The sequence below is a fragment of the Sinocyclocheilus rhinocerous genome, unplaced genomic scaffold (genome assembly GCF_001515625.1).
Source record: "Sinocyclocheilus rhinocerous isolate Xijiao unplaced genomic scaffold, SAMN03320098_v1.1 scaffold644, whole genome shotgun sequence".
Lineage (NCBI taxonomy): Eukaryota > Metazoa > Chordata > Actinopteri > Cypriniformes > Cyprinidae > Sinocyclocheilus > Sinocyclocheilus rhinocerous.
The window spans coordinates 135784-145875 of NW_015628320.1; positions in this window are offsets into that span (position 1 = coordinate 135784).

Below are 10092 nucleotides of genomic sequence, written 5' to 3' on the forward strand. Positions count from 1 at the left end.
CCCTACTGTCTCATATCATCAACAGGACCAGGACGACGCTTAGGGGGGGCGGAGTGTGACGAGCGTCCCGAAGCTTCATCAGTGTCGCCCTGGCAACAAGCGAGGAACACCTAGCCGTCCTCATCACAGGCTGATCGGTCACAGCTGCAGCTCATCAGGCGGCGGCCACATAAGCCACGCAAGCCCTGCCATCTGGGAGACTTCTCCATGAGTCTAAGCACTAACTCGCCTTCTCATTTCTCCCACAGACAGCAGCGTGTGACCGACGAGCCCCACAGGAGCACTGCACGGACACTCTGCACTGGGAAGATGGGAAGAGAGCACTCACGGCACCGGAGCACCTACCTGGACCTTTCTCCCTACCCCCCACCTCACCAATAAATCCACCCTCCGGGGTATTGATTGAGATTTCCTTGTCGTGTGATTCTTCACCCCGTGACAATATATATATATATATATATATATTCATTAATATTTGTAAGCACATCATGGTAGTATTGTTGCACTCAATTATTTTTTTTACAGTAATAAGAAAGACATTTTTTCTGCATTATGTTTATGAGAATATTTTTGCTGAGCATCTAAAAAAACAAGTTTCAAATGTTTATATGGTAAATCATAAACTTCTTTTAAAAAATCATAAAAAAAACGAAATCATTCAAACATCCAAAAGGAGAATGTTTTAACAACAAACTAAAATTGACAAATTATTATTTCCTTAAATGTTTCCAAAACAGTCCCTGTCAGATTTCACGAGCCCCACAGGAGCACTGCACGGACACTCTGCACTGGGAAGATGGGAAGAGAGCACTCACGGCACCGGAGCACCTACCTGGACCTTTCTCCCTACCCCCCACCTCACCAATAAATCCACCCTCCGGGGTATTTATTAAGATTTCCTTGTCGTGTGATTCTTCACCCCATTACAGTATGCTTCTCGTAAACAATTATTCAAAATGCATTAGGGCTGCCCTCGACCGAAGATTTTTCTGGTCGACTAGTAGTCGTTCATTTTAAGCATTAGTCGACTATTAGTCACACTTTTATTAATAAACCATATAAATCATAATAATGAGCTTTTAATTGCCTACATAGCATAATAAGCGCTCAAGCGCAAGCAAAAAAGGCTTGCCACAGCGCACCGGCAAATATAATAATTAGGACTGTGTTAGGGAAAAACAGCAAGTACACTGCATTAATGTTTTAATAATTTATTGTTACACTAGTGCTTTCTGTTTTCGGTTTAAGAGATGAAGTCGGCGACACTGACTCTCCGCAGTATGTGCCTGCATGTTTATGCATGTTTCATACGGATTACATAATCTGAGAATATTTGTTTTCTATTTGAACTGGTTCATTTAAAAGTTTCACTCTATAGATATATTTATCAAGTCTGTAATAAGGCAAGCAAACACGGAGTTTCGAAGTGACACGCTCAAGTTCACAGAGTCCAAGGCGGCAGAAAGCACATCCTGTTTGCTTTCATTATTTTACAAAGGCGCAACGTTTCGTTGTTATTCTGAGTGCACACGAATAAACCTAGAGTCTTTACAGATACAAAAGAAACATTACTCTTATCTGTATGACCAAAAATGACGAAGTATTTTAAGAGCAAATGATCGCACCAGCGCCTCCATCTGTCATGCAGTAGCCCAGGCGTGCTACTGTTCAGCTTCCACACTCCGCACAAACACGTGAACAGCGCACTTTTTTCTAGACTAACATTAGATTGAGCTGCCATATAAAGTTGCTACTACATACATATTTCAGATGATAAGCCATATTTGAGGTCGATGAATAGGTGAGCATATGGATGTCCTGCCCGATGTACTATATTACCACATAGACCAGCCATTAACGATTTGTCCACCACGGACTGCATGTTTTCGCCACCTCATGTGGATTTTTTTTTTCTGTGACTAAGCGACTAATAACATTTTGGTAATATGCATATAAACAGCCTTTTAATTAGCAGAGTAGAGTAATCTACTCTGCTATAGTAGATAGTAAGACATGCAAACATAAAAGAAAACCAAACTGGACACGAGAACATATATTAAGGATATAATAAAAATGTTGGAGTTGGGATAACCTCCAAACCAAAGCTGATACCTTTTTAAAAGCTCATTATCATCAAATGTTTCTAAAATGTTTATATTCCGCGGCAGATTGCTGGCAACAGCCATTTTAGGATAGTTCAGATTTGGTCTTAGTGACTTAGGAGTCCTCTTCACTACTTCTATCATTTCACAGATTTAGGAGCTAGTTTTAGCGCTAAAACGCTTTGTGAAATAATCTTAGAACAAAAATTTAGGAGTCCTAAATTTAGGACTGACACGCCCATTATTTTTAAGATTTTCTCCTAAATCGGTGAGTTATGAGCTACTTTTAGCCTTAAGATGTTTTGTGAATACGTGCCCAAGTAGCCTATATGGTCAGCTAATTGTCAGCCTCTTTCATGTGTGCTTCTCGTAAGCAGTTAGTGGATATGCATAACAGCCTTTTAATTAACAGAGTAGAATAATCATGGCTGATAGTAAGACATGCAAACGTAAAAGAAAACCAAACTGGATACAAAACAGCTGTTACTTCTTGCCCAACTTGTTAATGAAAACAAGGATATAATCAAAGGAAAATTTGGAGTTGGGATAGCCTTCTAAACCAAAAAAAAAAGTGAAAACATATGTGTGCTAATAAATGCAGCATGTTTGTAAAATGTTTACATTCTGAGGCAGGTTGCCTGCAACAGCCATTTTAGGATAGTTTGTGGCTTGGTCTTAGTGACTTAGGATTCCTCTTCACTGCTCCTAACATTTCACAGATTTACAGACCTGCCAATCTTGCAACAATACAGTTAGCCCGCGGATCAATACATACATTGGTTTTTAATCACGGGTTTCAGTTCAGTTCAGTTCAGTTCTGATGGCTTGGCACATCAGAGTATTTTTTTGCGATTTGCTATTTAAAATGCTATTTAGAAAAAAAACTCTAGTACACTTGAACTAAAACTCCAATACACTTCTGTACACTGTAGAAAAACATGGATTATCATATGATTATCATACAAATTTCTTTTGAGAGAAGTATTGTTTTTATGGATTGGCCATTATTTAGCACTATAAACACATGTAATGTAATGTCTGTTTCATTTATACTGGACGCCAGAGGACGCCCTCGCATATTAAATCCCTAATATGGACAAAGGCATCCAGCTATCGCTGTAACGGAATAAAAAGAAGATAGAAATATTTTATATGTTAAAACAAAGACAATAAACACTCGACTGCAACAATGTATCTTTTATCTGTGTTATTCAAGCCATCTTGGGTATTTTCATATTATGTACATTTATAATCAATTGCTAATCAACATAGCAGTTTTTTACAGTATAGAATATATTTTCTGCCTCGTGCTGTGATAAGAAGCCACACCAGATGACAAAAGGAAGTTAACAAACACTCGGATGATGTTGTGGAGTAAAAACATGTTCTCTTTTGTTGGACAGCAGGTTTAGAAATGCTTCTCATTACAAGTCATTACAGCGGAAGATGTTTGGCGTGTGTTGCTTTTTCAAATGCACGTTATAAGCGGGGAGGCGTTTCTTCATCTCACGTGAATCTCACGCATGTGAGCTCACAAATACATACAGAGTCAGTTCGGAGAGAAATAAAACGCGCTGAAATTATTTAAACGCAAGACCCAGGGAAAAAAATAAAATAAGTAACGACTACTGTACTGTGTGCACCTCGCTTAAGAAATCAGTCAGACGGTGGTTAGTGTTAGGATCGAGTGGGATTTTGTGTTGCTGTCGAATTGCTGTCTCTTTTTAATGAAAGGCCTTCGGCATTTGTCAATCATCCTCGCTTGCTATTTGGGGAATGAGCCCAGCGCTCTGATTGGCCAAACTCTTTTTCTTTTGCTGTTGTTTGATTTGAGTACAGCGCGTGGCACAACCAGGTTTTTGCGTAGTTTAGAGTGACAATTCGTACCAGTGTACTTTGAGGTCAAAATGCGTGCAAGCTATGCAAAATGCATACAGGCTGGCAGGTCTGGATTTAGGAGCTAGTTTTAACGTTAAAACACTTTGTGAAAAATACTCTTAGAGCAAAGATTTAGGAGTCCTAAATTTAAGACTGACACACACATTATTTTTAAGATTTTCTCCTAAATCGGCAAGTTATGATCTACTTTTATCCTTAAGATGTTTTGTGAATACGGGCCCAGGTCAACACACAGAAGTATAGAAATTCTACATTGATTTAAAAAAAACTGCACTGGTATCGGTTCAGTTCAGAATTGGCAGATACTCAGAATTTTCGGGATCGGATCGGTTCTGAAAAATAGGTATCACTGCATCCCTAAATCCAACCCTGTGGATTACCTGTCTCTCCTCCAGAGCCTTTTGTCGTGTGGATCCAGGAAGGCTGCTTATATGTCTGGATACCGCTGCACAAATCTTTCAACCATGAGAAATGCAGTTCCAGCATGTCCATACATCCAGGACAGCAGAATGGTCAGGATGACTTGAAACATATAACCAACTGAAATCAATTTAAATGTTTTTAGTCTTGCCTGAGTGATGCTGAAACAACCAGGTTTACTTTTTCACTAGGGATGGGCATTTTCCGCAAATATTACATTTGAATATCTGAGCTTATAAAAAACGAATATTCGAATATTTAAATGAAGTTTAATTAGACAGACGTTATTTTTCAGTAAAACTTATTTTTCGTCATTCTTGAACAAGCTTATTGGGGTATATACACATTACACAACAAGCTAATAGGCATACATTAGGCTACATCCTGTGTTTTGTAGCTGAAAAAATTAAACAATGTGTGCAAACAAGCAAAAAAACATTTAAAGGCAGAGCGAACAAAAAACAAAAAAAACAACACACCAATAAAGTAACCTAGGTTGCCGAAGTTATTGTACAGAATGTACACATAGCTTTAAACTCTGTCGGCATGTCTTGTCTTTATTGTTTTACATGTTCTTGTTGAGGAAAACAAGCATGTCGACATGATCGGGTGAAAGTTGGCTCCTTAGTCTATTAACAATAAGGCCGGCTGCAGAGAAAACGTGCTCTGCCGGCACGAACGTTGCCGGGACACACAAATGACGGTGTGCTAAGCGACTAAGTTTCTTGAAGCGCTTCGTGTTTTCGTTCCACCACTGAATGGTATCCTCATCTGGTGGAATACATGGCTCCAGCAAGAACTGTTCCCACTCGTCTCGGCTAGACTCTCTGTAATCATCGCCGAAGAACTGGCGCAGCCTTTTCTGACAAATGGGCATTGCCTCATCCTCTTCACCGTTGGTGGCGGTGGCTGCTGCATCCGCGATACTCACATCAAGGGAAATGCTCTGATATTGTTCAAAAAGTTTTTTCTTACTGCTTCTCTCATGTTTTCGTCAAGGAACCTGAGGTGTTTGTGCCGAGGATCTAGGGCGGATGCGAGAAGAGGAGTTTTCCCTGCGTTCTCCAAGTTAGTGGTGTTTATTCGTTGCTTGAGAGATGCCGCAACAGTGTTTTAGAATTCAGTCACTTTCTGTGATTCTCCGCTGCACAGTTTTCGCCACCCAGTGCTTCACTTGCTGTTTTCAGAGACTGGAGGACAGGTAACATCTCCTCAATTGTCTGCCAGTGATCATCGATTAACTCCAGAGTTTTAGCGTCCGCCAGTTTGGTTACGGTCCTGTCAGAGAGCACGACGGTGATGGCCCAGCGCTGTTCATGTAAACGCGCAAGCATATCAGCAGCCGAATTCCAGCGCATTTTGCAGTATTGCACAAGCTTGTGCGAAGGCAATTCTAACTGTCTTTGTTTCTGCTTGAGTGCATTTGAGGCAATTGTGCTATGGTGAAAATGTCCTACAAGTCTACTACATGCACCAATGAGTCTATTTATGCTTGCAGCTTTAAATCCATCATTGATGGCCAACTGAAGTGTGTGCGCGAAACAAGGTACAGATTCCCAGTTCACATCTCTGTTTGCAGCTATCATATTCCTAGCGTTATCGTGTACGCATGCGACCACTTTGCCGTCCAGGCCCCATTGCTCTACAGATGTCATCAAATAATCCGCCAGGTTGGCAGCCGAGTGTCGCTCTTCCAGTGCTTGGGTTTGCAGAACACAACTGTTAACCTTACCATCAGCAATAAAATGGCACGTTATAGTGACATAGGACTCTGTGGTTAATGCTGTCCAACTGTCAGATGTAATGGCAACGAAGTCTACTGTCGCTAAAGTAGTTCTGAGTTTGGAAACCATGCTCTCATGTTGAAGCTCTATTCTTGCTGTTATGGTTTTCCGTGAGGGAATGTCGTAATCTGGCTCAAGAAACTGCAAGAATTCCTTAAATCCTTCTCCATCGATGAAACTTAAAGGAAGCATATCTCTTGATATAATTTTTGCTATGAGCTGAGTGGTCTTCTCGGCTCGCTCGGGGGTACATCTCTGCCTACCTGCAGTCGCCAATGCTGTGATGGGCAGCTGTCTGTCTTCATTCGGTGGGTCAATAATTACGTTTCGGTGTTTGAACTTAATATGATTCCTCATTGTAGTGGTGCTATTATGATAACTTAGTTTCACCTGACAAATTTTGCACACGACATGTTGATCATTTTGATCAAAGTAATTCCAAACTTCGCTGCGCTTAGAGGCAGAGGACGCCATTTTGTCATCAAATACAATCAACTTGTTTCCACTGCGTGCTCCACAGCTTCACCCAGTGCATATAAATATAACTGTTAGTTTTAGTTTGCGTGCTCAGGTTTCATTATGGATTTACTTCATTTACGGCTAGCAAAGCAATATTTAGCGAAAATCGAATAGTGTTTTTATTTTTCAAATAATTATTGCAGAATGAATATTCGACTATTCGTGCACACCCCTATTTTTCACCCAGGATAAACTGCTTCCTGTGGAACAGTCTTCATGATGAATGATCTCTTGATCCGGGATCCTTGCTGCCATCCACTTGGAGATGATTGGATGATATGTGGTTGTGTCTAAAGGGTAATGAATCAACGTTACAAAAATACTGATAGCAGCACTATTGATCCTGTAGCTTATATCAATTTTTTTCAGTACTGAACAAGTCAGGAACCAAATTAGTACCAGTTCTTGAAACCCATCTCAACTTGTAATAGTTGTCTTGTTGCTGCTGCCCAGACTGTCCCTCCACCTGATGATAAAAAAAGTATGTTAGTTTTACAGCAATTAATAAAACATTTAAACTACTAGGTGGTAACAAATGAATATCTTTTCTTATAAGCAACTCACTGAATCAGTAGGTACGTTTATATGGACACTTTTTGCTTCCATCTGAATTAACTCATTCTGATTGACGAATCCGAACGTAGTGTTTACATGAACGCTAAATAAAGTGATCGGGTTGATATGCGCGTTTATATGTCACAAGCTTCTGATCGGATTTAATCTTTTGACCTGCGCACACTGCATGAATATAGAGTTTTCTGCTGTTGTCGCATACTGTTTTAAAAAGCACACTTGATATTTATCTGCTTCGGGTCCTAATTAGGCGATGACCAGCACATGAACAGTTGTGCAGTGCTGCTTACTTTATAAAGCACTAAAAGTGCCCCTTCCCGCACCCAAAACCAGTCTTCTGTTGATGAGAGTCTTAAACAAGGACTGGTGGGACGTTGTGCTGCTCCACTTCACAGACGCTGAGTGAAAGTGGAGTTTGATAATGACGGGACACTCATTTATGACACTTTATTCACCAGGAAGAACAGCTCGTTCCGCGCGTCATACGTCATTACGCTATTTCTACGTCACTTCGCATGCGCAGTACTTTCCAGTTTTGGTTTTCAATCCGATCAAGTGTTTACAACTCCTCTCGCTCGGATTACAAAAGGAATAAACCACCCTTTACAATCCGATCGAAATTTTTGTCGGATCTGGCCAATTCGATCCGATTTACGTGTTTACATATTACTTTTTTATTCTGATTGTGCCTCTAGTCCTATTATGACATTCCCTCACGGAAAACCATAACAGCGAGAATAGAGCTTCAACATGAGAGCATGGTTTCCAAACTCAGAACTACTTTAGCGACAAAAAATTGATTAGTGGGGTCCATGTAAACGCAGCTATTGACTACGTTTACATGCAACCAAATAATCCGTTTGTAATCGGATTGACGGCTCAATCGGACTGAAAAGCCTTCATGTAAACACCTTAATCGATCCGATTGAGCTCAGTCAGAATGATATTTTGATCGGATTGAAGGGGGTGGTTTATTTCTTTTCTTATACGATTGAGAGTGCATGTAAACACTCGATCGGATTGAACCCCTCCCACCAGTCCTTGTTTTGGATTCTCATCCACAGGCAACCCGTTTTTGGCGCGGGGAGAGGCATTTTTACTGCGTGATAAATATGAGCAGCTTTATTTAGTGTTCATGTAAACACTACATTCTGATTCATCAATCGGAATGAATTCAGCCCGATTGAACCAAAAATTGTGCATGTAAACGTAGCCACTGACTCAACTGGTGGCAGTCAGGACCTAAAAAAAAGTGAAACATTTGTTTATTAAAGATTTGTTGAAACTAAAGTATCAGATCTATTTGAGAATGAAACTAGCATAAAAAGCATGCATGTGAAAAACACCAATAATGAGCAGATGACAGAATTTAAAGGCCTGTCACTTGAGGGAGAAAGGCGGAAATTATTAATCCCACATACATACTGAACATGATTTAGGCAGCCTCGGTCTAATTAAACTTTATACAGCGGTTTATATTCAAGTTTACAATATGGCTAGCATGAGCATCATCAAGCACGAGCGGCAGGCAAACAAACTAATTAACGTTACTACGGTTAAAGTTTAAAGAATTTGAAAGTGAATAGTGTATAGTTTACCATGTTAAATTTCAAATAATTAAAAAAAGGTATAAAATTTTATCTCAAGATTTTAACAGTTAACGTTACCTCAGATCGCCTCATATGAGACTGCTCGTGAGCTAATTAACCTAACAGAGCATTTATTTATTCAATTGAATTAGAAAATCTACAAAAATACAAAACACTACTCCTCTTTGGTGACATCTATCATTATATCAGTAAAAACTATGATATAATGAAAGTATGATCAAATAAACTATAATAAAAGTAGATTTATAGTGCTTACCTTTTCCTCCATGTCCGTCCGCTGGAAGTTGACCGTTACAAAATGACTGGCACGCGCACTTAACGTTACACAGTACTCAGAAAGTGATGCGTGCTGCTGGTTTAAATGTTAATTTGTCCCATGCCCTCTTTCAATAAATCTCTGTCATTAACAAACATGACCACATCGCTACAGCGTTCTTCATGGGACTAACCAGCGATGTCTTTTGAGGACGTGCCCACGACGTTTCTGGGACGTTAACCGAGATTCTAAAAATGGAACTTTACCACAACGTCGCCATAAAGTAATGTCGCGCTGACCAAATGACGATGAACTGGCGACGTCCTCAAAACGTACTGTGTTTGCTGGGTTAGTCAGTATAGTATATTTGTGTTTTTGCTGTTTTTATTACGTTTTATTACGTATAGCGAACAGGGGAGCTCCAGTAAGCACACGCACGTCTCCAAACTGGATTTACATAAACCATACACATCATAAAGACGATTACTAAATGTCTATTTAATATGTGACCGGAAAATATTCTAAATGAATTGCAGATGAGCACATCACAACATGAAACAGACGTCTGAGTGAGTGATGTGTGTGTGCTATTATTGTATGTAAAATTCACTGTTGTCAACACCACTTTAGATGAATGTAAGTAATGTAAATAAACAAATCTACATAAAGTAACTAAACATAAGTTATCTATTTTATTTGTCCATTAGTACCATTGATAAATTGTGGAGCACTTGTGTTAGTGTAATGATTCATCGACACGGCTGGGAACCATTTGCAGTTTTATTGGAAACAGTCAAACAAGCAGAGGTCAAGACACAGATAAGGCAGTATAGTAGGGCAGACAGAATGGTGAACATAGACAGACCTGAGATCGGGGCAGGCAGATATCGGTCAGAAACTGAGACTGGCTTAGGTCAGGGCAGGCGGCA